Source organism: Halichoerus grypus, chromosome 3, assembly GCF_964656455.1.
Source record: "Halichoerus grypus chromosome 3, mHalGry1.hap1.1, whole genome shotgun sequence".
Classification (NCBI taxonomy): domain Eukaryota; kingdom Metazoa; phylum Chordata; class Mammalia; order Carnivora; family Phocidae; genus Halichoerus; species Halichoerus grypus.
The window spans coordinates 143,343,339-143,361,215 of NC_135714.1; the positions used below are offsets into that span (position 1 = coordinate 143,343,339).

At 34.8% G+C, this 17,877-nt stretch overlaps 1 protein-coding gene and 1 pseudogene across 2 annotated transcripts in view; both read right to left on the reverse strand.

Moving 5' to 3' along the window:
* SPOCK3 (SPARC (osteonectin), cwcv and kazal like domains proteoglycan 3) overlaps positions 1-17,877 on the reverse strand; it is a 483,784-nt gene that overhangs the window by 68,125 nt on the left and 397,782 nt on the right. The window lies entirely within an intron of this gene.
* LOC118548306 (quinone oxidoreductase pseudogene) overlaps positions 11,228-17,877 on the reverse strand; it is a 73,046-nt pseudogene continuing 66,396 nt past the window's right edge.

Sequence of the window (17,877 nt, forward strand, 5' to 3'; positions counted from 1 at the left end):
GATTCATAAGTAATTCTCTTTTTGAGAAGCAGCCTAAGGATTGAGGTGTTTTATTCCGAGAGGCATTCTGTTCAGACATTAGAGGGCACAGGTTGAATGGATGAGTCTCCAAGCAGGCATTTGGGCATTAGTAATACATGATTCATTACCTGCTGACATCAGTGGCATTTGAGGTTTTAAAAAGGGCTCTCTGAATAGCAGGAGCAACAAGGGACAGAATCAAGCGACACAGTAGCATTCTAGGCAAACGTCTTAAAGATGACAAACTTTGTTGGAATATTTAATGTTGTACACAACAGAGATAAATCCATTTCTGTTAGGTGAGGAGGAGAATAAATATCAAGTTGTGTCAACACTTTTTAAACTAAAGTTTTTGAATCGATGTATTTGAGACTTCAAATACCTGCTGATATTTTCTATTTTTTAGCAGATATTTTCTATTAATGGAACATTACACTAAAGCTTTAATTTAAACATTACACATTTATGATCATATAACCAGAAAGGCTATTATTATTCCATGCCCAGAGTTATTAATTGATATTTATGGAAGGAACAATGAGTATTTATCTAACTCATCTAAATATGCAAAGGATTATTTCTATTCTTTTATTAAATGTGATTAACTGAAGAGTTAATCAGAGCAAAATCCTTAACTAATTTTGATAACGACCCCATATTAATTTGGAAACCACAGACCATGAAGTACTCTATAAAACCGAAAGGAAGATGGGTTTCACCAACAGCTTCTGTGGAAGAAGGGGGCTTTAAGATTATTTTCACTGGTGAGGGGTGAGCGCAGCACCACATTGTTACCTTCTGTTGTGTTTGAGGACCCCACTGGACCATATGACCTAAAGAAAATGCTTAGTAGGTATATTAGTTTTCCAGGGATGTCATAACAGAATACTATAGACTGGGTGGCTTAAACAACAGAGATTTATTTTCTCACAGTTTTGGAAGATAGAAGTCCAAGTCAAGGTGTTGACGGGTTTGGTTCCTTCTAAGGCATCTCTCCTTGGCTTGCAGATGGCTGCCTTCTAACTGTGTCCTCCATGGTCATTCCCCAATCTGTGTCAACTGTGTCCTCATCTTCTCTTTGTTTAAGGACATTGGTCACATAGGATCAGGGCCCACCAATATGACCTTACTTTGTTTTAATCACCTCTTGAAAGATTCTCTCTCCAAATAGTCATATTCTGAGGTACTGGGAATTAGGACTTCTACATTCATGAATTTTGAGGGACATAATTCAGTAACAGGAGACATGCATTGAGCTGATGTCACACTATCACAGTGTCACAGAATGTAACTCAAATCACCTACAACGTACAAGGTGGAGGTTAAAAATCTCTTCTCAAATGTATGTTTTCAGGTATATTTAAAATCTCTCTACATCTCTGCCTTTTAAACATTAAGTATCATTAAGTATCACTCATAATTGTATATTGAAGAAAGTGATGAAAAAGAGAGCATGCATTTCCCATTTGTTTCCAAGTTGGTTTCTAATCACCGCCAGCATGAGAAAAATACACTGATTTAACAGTCTCTTCTGCCACAGAGTTTTCCACATGCCTCACGGATCACGTTTTCTGTTACATTTTGTTTCATGAAAAAGGATTCCACGGTGAAAAGTGCTTAATAAACACAGACAGAGCTGCAAAAATTTTTAAACATATGTATTTTCTGCATAGTTTATGAAGAGTTTTATTAAATGCTTTCAATAAATATGCATCTCTGAGTGATAAAATACATAGCATTATCAAAAAATTATTTATTTACTTTTACAGAACTGTATTTTCTTCTGGGCAATAATGATCTATGGAGATATATGTCGATATCTATACCTATATCTATCTCTACCTACATATAGGTACATAGATATAGGTATCTATATAGAGATAGATAGAGACATACATAGATAGAAACGGATACTTAGCACAAGGTAAATAAAACTACACCTATCTTATCTTTTTCATGAATACCTAATCTTCTGCACAGCATAATTAATAAATAGGATAACAAACAGAACTTTAAAAATTATTGGTTGGATGGATGGACAAATGGCTAAATCAATGGAAACTATAGTGCTATTCCTTTTTGTTAATTTTCTTTGAGATTCTCCTTTTGTAGGTCTGGAAAATTTTGGATATTCATAAAGTATATTTGACAATCCATATATTTTGCAAACATAGTATTACATTATACTAGGTTTTCTTTCTTACTGGATGGTGATTTATTGTGACATATATATCTACAAAGAGTAAAAATATAGTCTCATCTGATTTAATAGGTGAGGTGAAGTAATGCAGATCCATTTGGATTATTATTTTATCTGATAGACTGGTGGATTAATCTTTAATGGCAAAGATAGACATTAAAGGTTGTAGAAGGTTAGACAGTAATAAAAAAATGCATATTTAAACAGATGAATTCCATTCAGGAACCTGCCAAGAACTGCTTTTACTCTTGCATAATATTAATAGAAGGCATGCCTACTATTGCAATCAATTCTAGTAGCCATTAAGAGAATTACTGTAAGGTAAAAATGAAGTCATAACCGCAAAGGTGGGAATACTCGGCAATCATCTGAAATAATAAAACCTGACTGGCTTTTCAAGAGCAACATATATAAATCTGAAACAAATGGAAGAATTTTTAAGTTTATAAAACACTACATATTTCAGAACATCCCCTACAATAAACACTATTTAAATGGTGTAGCCAATTTTCTTTCACATATACTAAAAGCTATAAGCTAATACTGTATTAGAATGTAATTGCTGTTCATAGAAAAGCACAATAAAAGGTTAATAAATTTATACTGCTTGTGCTAGACTCCAAGGTAATCAAGAATTGTAGAAAGCGGTGTTATTTAAAAATAATGTTGATAAAAATGGTTAAATTATGCAATATTGTTAAGGTGTAGGTATATTTTTCTTAATTACTACTTTACTTCTACTTAAATATTATATACATAAGCAATATAGAACAGTTAAATGCATGTCACATTTTAATTTGAATCCACAAATTAGAAAATGTCCTTATAGTAGTGTCTTAAAGTACTGTAGAAGTCTCCAGTTTTTGTTGTGACCTCAATAATAAATAACTTAAGTCTTTTGATTATCAGCAGTAATGCTACACATTTTATAGCTTCTTTTTTGCAGGTCATCATAAGTGAATAATTTTGTTTTAACAAGGTCATCTCCTTGGAGATTGTTTATTTCTTAGGCAATTTACCTATAATTAAGAGGAGTTTCCACCAGATGGGGGATGATGCTTCTATTTTGCATGCAAATGAGCTAAGTTATACAATGGTGAAACTGAAAGGCTATTTGCATGACTTTCATGAAAATATTTCTTATAAGATAAAATATTTTAAAAACCTTAAACATCATTACTCCCATACGTATCAAATATGTGAATATATTATATCAGGTATGAAAAAAATTATTAAAATTTAAAAATATGATTGGATTATTAGCATTTTTATTATGATTTATTTGTCTTAAAGTATACATTATTATGATTAAGTTTCAAACACTTGCAATATTAACTCAAGGAAGTTTTAGTAGTATATCTATATCAGATTTAAAAATTAATGAGAATCCAGCCAAGGACCATGTGCCAGACCAAGCATCTATAGTTCATTGTTGTTTCAAGTAATAAGCAACCTATAGTGAGGTGACACCAATGGCTTGGAGAATGGAAAAGGAGTCACAAAACTCTCAAGGGACTTCGTCACTAGCTATGGGGCTGTGATTATGCATAAAAACTAAAAGGAAATCATTGCAGATGGATTCTTGAGGTAAGATGGATCATGCTCTGTCATCTTCATCATTTGGGTTTATTGCATGTTCCAGGTAGAGTGACAGTAACAGAAGTCATGCCTGGAAAGCTCCATCATGCTGTCGTTATGCATGCTGTGTTGTTGTTTGCCCTTTACCCTTTCTTAAAGCAAAGTAAACATGTAACAGGTAAAACCTATTGGTATCGTTATTTTGAACATCACTGTGAACCCAGGACTACTGATGCTAATGAGCAGAGTGAACACTGTACTTAATGATATATTTTGATTAAACTTGCCTTTCTGTTAGTTTCTTTTCCCAATACTACAGTTTGAGTAGGACACATTACATGAAAAAAAAAATTAAAATTAATGATCACCTATTTCAACCCTTTTATTCATCCAATAAGAAAGAAAAAAAAAATCCTTCTTGCTATTTGCATTCCTTCCCTTTCTAACTCTTGGTCCCAGATAGCATTTGACTTTTACAATATTTCCTCTGCTCTAAAATTTTCTTTCCATGGAAGTTAATAGAATTTTTTTTTTTTTTTTTTTAAGATTTTATTTATTTGTTTGAGAGAGAGAGATCATGAAGAGGGGGAAGGGCAGAGGGAGAAGCAGCCTCCCTGCTGAGCAGGGAGCCCAATGCCAGGCTTGATCCCAGAACCCCAAGATCATGACCTAAGCTGAAGGCAGATGCTTAACTGACTGAGCCACCCAGGTGCCCCGGGAAGTTGATAGAATTTTCTTATGATTTTCTATCTCAGTCTTGAGAAAATCACAATGCCATAGTAACTGCCAGCAACTCAGGACCGCTGTTCCCCCCTTTCTATGTTTTCTAGTGTGTTGCAGAGCAGTAAGACTTTGAACTACATGTCCGGAATCCCTACCAGCATGTTTCCATAGTAGATTCCACAGCCGAGACTCACACTGTATTTTGAATTCAGAAGTGGAACGGTATCGGTATTTTTATTTCTCTAGCAGGAGCAAGCCAGCTTAAGAGCATTGTTACATGTGAAATTTTACAGCTGCCCCTCTGGATTTTCATTTCCTAAAAATCACTCATCTCTAGTTTATTTTGGTATCTATTGTCTCACTCCCTACTGGCTAGCAAAAACATGAAATCCGAGTATCTGCCTTCTTTGACTTTGCTTCTTCAACACTTTCAGTTGTATGGCAATATATTAAATTACCTTGAAATACCTAGAGTGGTTCATGCATTTCTAACTGAGCCCTGTCTATAAAGTCCTCATTTACAGACAGGAGCAAAATAGGTTCCATTGGGACTAAAAGTATTTCTGTTTGATGACATGAAAATCTCATTATTTCTCAAATAGAACAAAGTCATTTTGCTCTCACTTTAACATAAAAATCGGTACGATAGACTATTGATTTCAATGATCTTTTTAACAAATATCTGTTGTTAGTAAATAGATATAAATTTGCTTTGATACAGTTTGCGAGTTTAAAAAACTAGAGTGACAAGAAAATGTGAGAATTGAAATGCATTTACATGAAGTATAAGACAGTTCATAGAAGAATTTTGTTACATATCCCTCATTTACAATGATCTAGTGAAAGATAAATGGATGAACATTAGCAGACTGCTGTGCCTGGGAAAAATGTGTACTTTTTTCTTTCTTCCATTCCTTGCCTACCCACCTGCCTGATCTCCCCCCTCTTTCCTCTTTCTTTCCTTCTTTTGATCCTTTCACTTCTCTCACTCCAGCTAATAATATAAGGTGTCATTATCAACAACTGATCAGAAAACGTGAAGATCTTTTGTTAAATAGATTATATACTGTAGTGTTACTTCTTTTTACTGCTTAAGCAATACTGTAAGCAAAAAGAGTTAGGGGTCCCCCAAAAAAGAAAGACAAGATACAGCTTTCATTGACACCTGAGAAGTCATTTTAGATCCCCAGCTACTTTCTGTGGTCTTTGCCCTACTTGCTCAAGCACACTTCTTGTGCAACTTCCTAGGAGGTGTGAGAACTACAAAGAAATGCAAAAACCTCAGTAGTTAAGGATTCTAAGGAAACAAAGGGAATGCAAAAGCTCACAGTCTCTACAGGGCCTGGAAATAGCTAACCCCATCAGAGACAAGAAATCAATGGTAAAACTCTCCCAGTGTTGTTTCGAACATAAGCAAGACCCTGCATTCCTTACCTGAGGTAGGGAGCCCAAGGCCCCATCCAGTTTATACTGGCTCTGGAAGCAAGCCCATGGCCCCCTCCCCTTGTGTCAGTTACCTCTGCTTCATTATAATGTTGAGTTAAAATCTCCACCCAAGGAGGAGCAGAAGCTTCATCAACATATGGTAGGATATATGTTTGGCACATTTTCTAAGTATACCTACCTGCTGCAACCTTATGTCCGCTTTACATGTGACAACAAAACCCCTTCCTGAATATTCATCCTAACTCTAAATAAAAGGAACCCACTCACTCCCGCTCAGGGAGTCGTGGCTTTGGAAATCATTCCCATGATCTCCTTATTTGTGGTAAATAGTTTCCTTTGTGTGACAACTGCACTTGGTGTAATCGCTACCTGTAACTCTCCAAGGAGCTAACTCACATTAGTTCCATTACAATAGTAATTAAATTAATCTTCTTTCTAGGTTCTTATTACTAATCTTTAGTCATCTCCTCTGTTCCATGCTCATTATACTCTGGCTAATATGAGAACAAAAGATAATAAAGAATTTCACAGAGCATTTTAAGAGGTATTTATGTTTATTATAGTCACTATGGACCAATGTGAAGGGATTGAAAAGGAATATGCTTTGAGTCAGAGAGTTAGGGTTCAAATCCTGCATTACTTTAGGCAAATTATTCTCTGAGGTTTTATTTTTATTTATTTTTATTTTGGGGGAGGGGGAGGGGCAGAGGGAGAGAATCTCAAGCAGACTCCCTGCTGAGTGTGGAGCTCCACCCTGGGCTTGATCTCATGACCCTGAGATCATGACCTGAGCCTACATCAAGAGTCTGACACTTAACCAACTGAACCACCCAGACACCCGTCTCTGACGTTTTAATGCTTAATCTTACAATAGAGCTAATAACATGATCTCACTATATTGATGTAGTGAACAGTTGATATTGTATGTGAGAAAGAGAAAAGCAGTCCCTGAGAGCCAGAGATAGCTGGGTGCTGATGCTGACGCCTTAGTGATACTTGGAGTCAGTCTGGCCTCATAGCTAAGCTGTGTTATTTCACAGAACAGAACACCACCAGACAAGGCCACTCTGTGACCATGAGGGAGCAAGAGAAAAATTGAGACTACTCTGCAATCATATCTGAGCACCGATAAAACAAACATGTGTCCATACTACAAAATTAGCCAAATAATCCCCTGCCCTGGCCTTTTCCTAATATGGGTAACTACTGCAATTTTATCAGTCATGACTTTAATTCTACTTTATTCCTTTCATCCTATCGATAAAAATCCTTAAGCAAAACAAACATGGTATTATGTTCTCTTCTCACAATATTTAATCCAGAGCCAAGTCCCAGCTTTCGGAATACTTTCTGAAACCATTTAACACAAGTCCAAAAGTGTGTTCTCCTTTATTGCAATGAGACAATCAATCTACTTTTTTGACTATAGGTGTGGCCTTGGTAGTCTTTTGCTAGAGGGAATTGATATTTGGATAAAGCATATAAAATGTGATAATGTATCACTAATAGTAGTTTCGTTTAATTTCTCTTCACAGATCACCTAAATCAATGAAACATATTTGTTGCATGGTTTTTGTTGAGATACTAGACAAATATACTCCTGCCAGCAATATCATGGAGATATTAATAGGACCTATGAGTATGGGTGTATGTTTGTGTACATCTTGTCATCATGAAATAGATTTAAGACATTTTAGAGATTTAAATGGCAAAATGGGATCCTCATATTACAATCCAAACTATGAAAATAATATATAATTAAATTCCCAGTATATCACTAGCTTGCTCAGTTGGCACATGGGATGTATTGTCAAAAACAGAACAGGGGCACCTGGGTGGCTCAGTCGGTTAAGCATCCAACTCTTGGTTTCAGCTCAGGTCATGATCTCATGGGTGGTGGGATGGAGCCCCATGTGGGGATCCATACTCAGTGGGAAGTCTGCTTGAAGAGTCTCTCCCTCTGCCCCTCCCCCCACTCATGCTATCTCTGTCTCTCTTTCAAATAAATAAAATCTTTAAAAAAGTATATGACAAAACATACATATAATATATATACATAAAACATATATACATACATATATATATATATATTTGAAAGTATGGAGAGGTTTCTCTTATTTAGCTTCTAATTCTGAAAATTTCATTGTCTTTTTAAATAAAATTTCTCATTTGATCAGAGTACCACTGAAATACCCTCCAATATATTTTTCCTAATTTATTTATTTATTTATTTATTTATTTATTTTTAAAGATTTTATTTATTTATTCATGAGAGACAGAGAGAGAGAGAGAAGCAGAGGGAGAAGCAGGCTCCCAAGGAGCAGGGAGCCCGATGTGGGACTCGATCCCAGGACCCTGAGATCATGACCTGAGCCGAAGGCAGACACTTAACCATCTGAGCTACCCAGGTGCCCTATTTTTCCTAATTTAAAAAATCCAATAGCATGGGGCGCCTGGGTGGCTCAGTCAGTTAAGCGTCTGCCTTCGGCTCAGGTCATGATCCCAGGGTCCTGGGATTGAGCCCTGTGTGGGGCTCACCTGCTCAGCCTTCTCCCTCTCTCTCTGCCTGCCTCTCTACCTACTTGTGCTCTCTCTCTATCTCTCTGTCAAATAAATAAATAAAATCTTAAAAAAAATCCAAAGAAAAATTTTAATCAAATGCTTACCATGGCTTCTATAATTGCTTAAAGCTTCACAGGATCTAATTTTTTAGAAGTATTTTCATATACGTGATTCTTGTTTGCTTCAGTTACTTGGCTATTCTTGGTCTAATACAGTTCATATAAATTTAAAAACAGTTTGTTAATTTCCACAAAAGCTCACCTAGGATTTTGACTAGGATATCATTTATTTCAAAGATCAATTTTTAAAATTTTAATTCCAGTATACTTAACATACAGTGCTATATTAGTTTTGGGTGTACAACATAGTAACTCAGCAATTCTATACATTACTCAGTGCTCATCATGATAAGTGTACCCTTAATCTGCATCACCTATTTCACCCATCCCCCCACTCACCTCCCCTCTGATAACCATCAGTTTGTTCTCTATAATTGAGTCTGTTTTTTCATTTGTCTCTTTTTTCTTTGTTTGTTTTGTTCCCAAAGATCAATTTTGATGCTCTCTATTCATAGACATAGTACATACCCCTAGTTATTTAAGTTTTTCTTGCTTTCAATATTTTATGTTTTCTCTGTAGTGGTCTTGTGTGTGTGTGTGTGTGTGTATTTTAAGATTTATTTATTTATTTTTAGAGAGGGGGGTTAGGGGCAGAGGGAGAGCATCTCAAGCAGACTCCCATCGAGTGCAGAGGGCAACACAAGGCTCAATCTCACAACCCCAAGATCATGACGTGAGCCAAAATCAAGAGTTGGAAGCTCAACCGAGTGAGACACCTAGAACCTCTGGTCTTGTGTGTTTTTAATAAAATTCATTTCTAAGTCTAATATTTCTTGATACTATTTAAGTGATAACACTTAAACTTTTTTCCCTTTCTTTCTTTTTTTTTTTTTTTAAAGATTTTATTTATTTATTCATGAGAGACAGAGAGAGAGGCAGAGGGAGAGAAGCAGGCTCCCAAGGAGCAAGGAGCCCGATGCGGGACTCGATCCCAGGACCCTGGGATCATGACCTGAGCCGAAGGCAGACGCTTAACCATCTGAGCCACCCAGGTGCCCTTTTCCCTTTATTTCTTATAAATAAAAATAAAATTAGCTTTATAATGAAATTACATAAGCAGTCTTTTTCAAATTCACTTATTTATTCTAAAAGTTTACTTCCAGATTCCTTTGGATTTTAATATATATTCACATTGTCTGTGAATAAAAGTAGTTTAATTTCTTGCATTCTTATTACTCCTTTTATTTAATTTTGTGGATTTACTGTACTTCTAGGACAGTTGGATAAAATACTGAATGTAAATCATCATACCAGGAATCCTTGTCATGGACCCAGTCTCAAAAACAATGTGTTCAACATTTTACCATTAACCATATTTGCTATAGACATTTTTGTAGAAGAATTTTATCTGATTAAGGAAGTTTTTTTACTTGATCATTAATTTCTGAAACTTTTTGTCAGGAATGGACATTGGAATTGATTAAATAATTTTAAACATATGATTTTTAATTTTTTTTTTCTATGTAATCATCCCTTTATTTAGTTTTGATAAGGACTTCCAGCACAGAACACTGTTAGAAATTAACCATTAGGAACTACGTAAAAGAGATGTAAGGCAAATACAATATAAAGACGAAATAGATAAACACAGGTTTTATTTTTCTACAGAATTTACTGCAGGTTATCATGTAATGAAGACAAAAGCAGATCACTCTTAATGTGCCAAATTTGTTTAGTAATTTAAATAAAAACGTAGGACTCCCATTGCACAGATAATTCTAAACCTATTTTGAAAATCAAATCATCAGGAAGTATCTGTCGGGAGACTATGTACCTACCTATCATATTATACCAAAAATAAGGCTGCTCTCTTCACAGAATAAATGGATAATGAAGGGGGGGAATCAGAGGGGGAGATGAACCACAAGAGACCATGGACTCTGAGAAACAAACTGAGGGTTCCAGAGTGGAGGGGGGCGGGGGGACGGGTCAGCCCGGTGATGGGCATTAAAGAGGGCACGCATTGAATGGAGCACTGGGTGTTACACACAAACAATGAACCATGGAACACCACATCAAAAACCAATGATGTAATGTCTGGTGATTAACACAACATAACAAAATAAAATAAAAAAAAAAAGGTGGCACTAAATGTACAATTAAAAAAAGAATATATGGATAATGAGTAATCAACCATCAACACAGTGGATGTTCTAATATTGGGGAAATAGTGGAAAACTATGTGTTAAAAAACAAATTTCTCTGGACATTGTTTATCTTGCCCTTGCAAGATTAGCTTAGAAAAGGGGTCTTATTTAGTCCAGAAAATCTTCAGAGTCCAATACTGTTCTGAGTTAATCAGATACTAAAGAACCTTTACAAGGAAAAGTAGGCTTGGAAATCACACAGACTTATTTTGAATTAGGTTGTTTTAGCCAAAGGTATGGAATTAATGATCAAGTACCGGGAATTTTCTGTAACGCACCCAATGCCAAATGACTACTGACATTCTATTTCCTGCTGTGATGACTCCTTGATTAGAGGTAGGTGGGAGGCATAAAGAATATTGTGAGCTATAAAATAAATTGTACTCCAATGCCCAGATCTCTAAAGATAAATCTTGTTTTTTAACATAAGAAACTCACTGAATCAAACGAATGCTGATTAGAGCAAAGGTAGTGTAAGTAAAACTGGGACAGGAAACCTCTAATTGCATAGGAAATACATGAAAGAATTAATCATTCTAAGAGAAGAATCATTTTCCCACTAGCCCCACTGTTATGGATGATATTTTCGTAAGCCTGGGCCACCTTCTCCAGTGAATACTGAGAACCTATTACAGGTCTCAACCAACCAATTTCCATTCCAGCTTGAAGGGCGGCTGCAAATTGCCTAAATTCCTCCTTAGTTGATGAATAGAAAGCAACTCCAGTTATACTAGATTCCTTTGCCATGGTGTCCCGTGGGTTTATTTCAATAGGACCTCTGCTGCCAACAATTATTACTCGTCCTCCATATGACAGAAGATTCAAATCATTACTAAGATTTACATTAGCTAACATTTCAATGATCACATCAATTTCTTTTTCACCAACAGATTTCTTAATTTTATCAATATAATTAAGTTCTCTGTGATTGAACACTTCATGGGCTCCATTTTGCAAAACAATGTTTTGTCCTTCCTCAGTACCAGCTGTGCCCAAAACCTTTAAGCCATAAGCTCTGGCAATTTGGCATGCTGCTAGTCCAACTCCTCCGCTAGCCCCATGAACCAGCACACTTTCTCCAGCTTTCACACGGGCACTGTGGAGCAGAGCTCGATAAGCAGTAAAATATGGAATACCGATGGCAGCTCCTTGCTGAAAGTCCAGTTTTTCTGGCAGTGTGTAAACACTGTCATCTGCTGCGGGAGCATACTCGGCGTAGCCCCCAGAGATGGTGCTGGTAGTGAAAACTCTGTCACCTTTCTTGAAAGTGGATACATTATCTCCAACGGCTTCTATTATGCCAGCCACATCTGAACCAGGAGTATAGGGTAAGAGTGGTTTTCTGCTGTAAGTACCAGAACGAATATATGTTTCCACTGGGTTTACACCACATGCGTGGACTTTGATCACAACCTGATGGTCTTTTGGAATTGGTACTGCAATATCCGACTGGAGTTTCAGCTTCTGGTCCACCAAATTCAAAAACTCGAATCGCTCTCATCAACTTCTGTCCAGTCGCTATGGTGATCCGGTTCTAGAGTGGGGAAGCAAAACCTGCGAAGGCTCACCCAGATTCCACAGAAAAGCTGTTTTGTTTTTTTTTTTTTTTTTAGTGTTATAAACAAAACTGATTTTCTAATGTTAAAGCTCCTTTTATTTCCTGGAATTCATTCAACTTTGTTCTGATATACTATACTTTCTAAAACATACATATTAGACTAATTTTATTATTTATTAGGCATTTTCCAATTACTGCTATGAATGAGACGAGCTCATTAATTTCCTTGTCATACTTTTTTATCAAGCTAATGCTGGACACATAAAATAAACTGGGGAGTGCTACTTTTTTTGCCTTATCCAAAAGTGTGTAAATAAAGTTAGTATTATTTTTATTTTTCCTTAAATATCTGGGCCTAAATCTTCTTTTGATTAGATTGTTTAAATTTTCTATTTCTTTTTTTATCAATTTAAGTAAGAGTTTATTGTTGCTTCAGTATTTGTCCACTTTAATTTATTTAATGATATTCAAATGTATTAATTGAAAGATGTTCCCTTTATTATGTTTTTAATTTCTGTTGGCTATGTTATAATGCCTCCTCTTTTATTCATGATATTCTTTATTCACTCTTTCATTTTCAGGTTTTCATTTGTTTTAATATTAGCAAATACCCAACTCCTGTGATCTTCTCAATTTTTAATTTTCATTTTTATTAATTTATGCTCATGTCTTTATTATTTCTTCCTTCTTCTCTGGGTTTAATGTGCTCTTTTCTTTTAATTTCTTGAGATAGATGGTTTGATCATTGATAATTCTTATTTTCTTCTTTTTTGACATAAGTACCTCAAGCTAAAGATTTCTAAGAATTGACTTCACTTCATCCCATAAACTATAATATTTATTATTTTTATTACCTTCTAGTTTCATAATGTTTTTACTTCCATTGTGATTTACTGCTATATAATGTATATTATATAGCAGTAAAAGCATTTTTTTTTTAATGTTTAAACATGTAGGGGATTGTAATATAATCTTAGGTATTGATTTCTACTTTACTTGTACCATGATTAGAGAGCATGGGATGATTCAGGTAGGAGACTGGTGGAGTTATTGTATAAAATGCTACCAAGGGGTCAATAAGGTAAGAGATCTGTGATTATTAAATTTAGTAATATGGAGTGTAATGTTGAGCTTAACACAGCTATCCCAAGGCAATGATTGGAAAGAATTGCTATTATTTGCAACATTCTAACCTTATTAAAAGTCATATAATTATTCATATTTTGGTCAAAAATATATTTTATCATATATCATGTCAAACTTAAGCTTTAAAAAATATCAATTCAAAGGTTCTCTTCATTTTTCTGATCACTACTTGGAGAAAACAAAAATTTAGAAAAATGTTTTAATTTTATCATTTTGATTGAGATTTCCCAGATTGGGTAATAAGAGTATCTAGCACTTATTTTATTCAAATTGCACAAAGATAATAAGCTATAGTCAACTTTCTGAATTAAAGATCTGTTTTGGGGTGCATGGGTGGCTCAATAAGTTAAGCATCTGACTCTTGATTTTGGCTCAGGTCATGATATTGGGGTTGTGAGATCAAGCCCATGTCAGGCTCTAGGTTCAGCATAGATTCTCTCCCTTGGTCCCTCCCCCTCTCCGCTAGCACATGCATGCATGCTATCTCTCTAGAAAAATTAAAAAAAAAAAAATAAGGTCTGTTTTGTTTATTTTATTTGCCATTTAAAAAAATATTCAATTGGAACATTTAAAAAGATCTAGAAATGACCATTTCATAATATTAATTAATTAAAGTTTCCAATCAATGTTTCCCCATAGTAATCATTTTTCTATGCAACATCCATAATTTAACAAATTCACTGAAAATTGAACTCTTTTTTTCCCAAGTTTTTATTTAAATTCCAATTAGTTAACATACAGTGTAATATTAGTTTCAGGTATAGAATTTAGTGATTCATCACTTACATACAACACACAGTGCTCATCACAACAAGTGCCCTTCTTAATACCCATCACCTATTTAACCCATCTCCCACTGACTTCCCCTCCAGTAACCCTCAGTTTGTTCTCTATAGTTAAGAGTCTGTTTCTATGGTTTGCTCCTCCCTTTTTTCTTCCCCTATGTTCATCTGAACTCCTATTCTTTTTTTTAATTTTATTTTATTATGTTATGTTAATCACCATACATTATATCATTAGTTTTTGATGCAATGTTCCCTGATTCATTGTTTGTGTATAACACCCAGTGCTGCATTCAATACATGCCCTCTTTAATACCCATCACCAGGCTAACCTATCCCCCCACCCCCTCCCCTTAGTTTGTTTCTCAGAGTCCATAGTCTCTCATGTTTCGTCTCCACCTCCGATTTCTCCCCCTTCAGCACATAGAATTAATGAACTCCTATTCTTAAGTAGCTCAGTGTCTCACCCAAATCATCATAATGCACAAAATTAAACAAGTAGTTTCTTCCATGGTGAATATGATTTTCTATGACCCAGTGCATGACATGTAACACTTAATATTAATCAATATTATCAATATTAATGTCCCACTTTCCACTAGGTCTTTAATATTCTAATAAATCTATTTAAATAAAATTTAATTTTAAGTTAATCAGCCTTATAGGAAAAGTAAAGTTAATATTTATATTTTACTCAAAGAAAAGTAAAATAAATTGGTACGTGTGGTATTCTCTCAAGAACAGGTATGCCAATGATTAGAGATTTCACTTGATAGAAATTGTCACACTTAGAAAATTCAACATAAACATTTTCACTTTCAATGCAGGAAGAGATTACAACTGAATGAACTTGAAAGACTTTGGTGATATGTTCTATTTCTAGAAATAGTGTTTCTATTTACCTTGTATTTCTCTTTGTATTAGTTTAACTAAAATATTCAAAGTAATATGTCAAAAGTATGATATTAAAGTGATTTTTTTTTTTTTTTAATTTTGAGGTACGCTCCCATTGGATCATAATTCTTCACTGGAATGAATTAAATTTTTTATTTAAAAATATTAAAGTGTTTCTATTTTAAAAGTTCCCACTTACAAATACATATAGAGTAACACTATTATATTTTCTTTTTTTTTAAGATATTATTTATTCATTCGACAGAGAGAGACACAGCAAGAGAGGGGACACAAGCAGGGGCAGAGGGAGAGGGAGAACCGGAATCCCCGCTGAGCAAGGAGCCCGATGTGAGACTCGATCCCAGGACCCTGGGATCATGACCTGAGCCAAAGGCAGACGCTTAACGACTGAGCCACCCAGGAGCCCTATTATATTTTCTTTAATTTATTGATCAGATGCTTTTTTTAAAGGCACAACTGGTTGGGGGCTACAGGGAGAGGTGGTATACTTTAAAATTAATAAATATAAGCATTTTGAGTTCTTTCTTTAATAAAACATAACGAATTTTCTATTCCAATGATTCCATTTCATTAGATAATTAATAATACTTATCAAATCAAGGAAATACAGCTGTTTATTCTCATGACGTCAAATTAATGTTCCATATACACATTCTGTCCATGATTAATGTATCATAAACCTTCAAATGATTTAAATTATATTTTTATAAAGTAAATCTAATCTCAGTGTCTTATCACAACTGGGAAGACCACTAACAGTCCACAGGACAAAGACTACATGGCTGTATGGACAGAATAAGCAATATATACTCAGGGAAGATTTAGAAGGTGTCTGAAATATATTCTTACATAAAATATCAGTCATACGCTGAGATTCTAGTCTGACGTAATCTGAAGATGGAAGTGAAACAGCCAGTAAATGAATGATTCAACAAAAAGGTAGGCACTGAGGAATGTGTATGAAATGACATCAATGCTCTGCTTACTTCAAATTGAACAGTAACTCTAAAAATAATATTATGTAACAATTCGAAGTTTATTCTCAAATATTCACTCTTTGAAATAATAATGTCTTCCAGTGAAGAATTATTATCAGCAAAGACCATATCCAAAAATAAGACTGGGATAAGTTAGAATAATAATAATAACACTTCATGTATGTGGCATTTTTCTTCACTCTGTTGTCACAGTATCACTAAACAGATACTGCACCTACCAACTATCAGGACAAAATGGCCTATGACCACAGAACTGTTGAATCACAAAAAGCAAATTTAAAAAATTAATGTAATGGGTGGCTCAGTCCGTAAATGACGAAGTCTTGATTTTGGCTCAGGTCATGATCTCAGGGTCCTGAGATCGAGCCCTGCATCGGGCTCCAGGCTCAGTGGGGAGTCTGCTGGAGATCCTCTCTCCCTCTTTCAAATAAATAAATAAATCTTTAAAAAAGTTAATGTATCATGATACTGAATGTAGTTTAGATACTGACTTTGCTAGTAATGAAAAACTGTGCAATTTGGTATGGCTGCAAAACTGAATTAATCAGATGTTCTTCCATAAACACTTACATATATAGAATATGACCTAATAAAGAGATGTGCACATCTTTAAGTTTCTAACACATGCTGAACCTTATAATAAGCCTTCAATATAATTATCTCACCTAATCAGCACTGAGAGGCATCATCCCCATTTTAAGGATGAGAAAAATGAGGCCAGAGTATTTACATAGTTAACCCAAATCTACACAATTAGCTAAATTCTATAACTATGCATCATAACCAGTTATTTAAGCCTTACAGCTCATGGTCTTCTTAATATTATGCTGCAGCATCCCTACAATAATAAAGGATTAAAAATCGTTGCATAATCTGGTAGGAACTATTTAATAATTCTTCCATGAAGATAAAATAATTATCTAGAAAAAACCTTAATTTCTGCTTTAATTGTAGCTCATATTGTCCTTTTCTCTCCTCTTCAGAAATAAAAATAATTCATTTCAAGTCATTTAAAGCCATTTTCACATAAATAGCCTATATTTTTCTAAAAATTACCCTTCAATCTCTTTTCTAGCTTTGAAATATGCATTGTCTTTGTTCATAGATGTGATTTTAACTGTGTATGCATATGCAATTTTTAATATGTGTTTTTCCTTGAGGCTGTCTCAAATTCCTTTATATATCCTGTGTAATTGGTGCTATAAACTTCATTATTCATTCTGTTAATTCGTGCCAAAATGATTCTTATGTGTGTGTACATCTTGGCCCTGCAGATTTTTAATTAATTTCATTGCCATCAAGTAGCATTTTTATAAAGCATCCTGTATACTTTGTAAGGCTGCAATTTTCCAGTCTGCCAAATGTGTTTTTTTTTTTTTTTCCCTCTCTCTTTCTCACTCTGAGAGGGCAGGCTTCCTCTGGAGCCACATAATATCACTGTGTTGATTGGAAAGGAAATTATATACAAATCAAACACTTTATGTTGAGATGAATGCATAACTAATTTTAAATCATAGAAATTCTACACGGTCTGACAAGATGTTGAAAAAGCACACAATCCTTATTCCTTTCCCCAAACCAAACCTGGAGAAACTACAGAAGTCAGAAACACATATGGATGAAAACCATGAAGAAAAACACTATCCAAGATATAGAAGACAGAAGGCCTCTGTGTTTGGTGT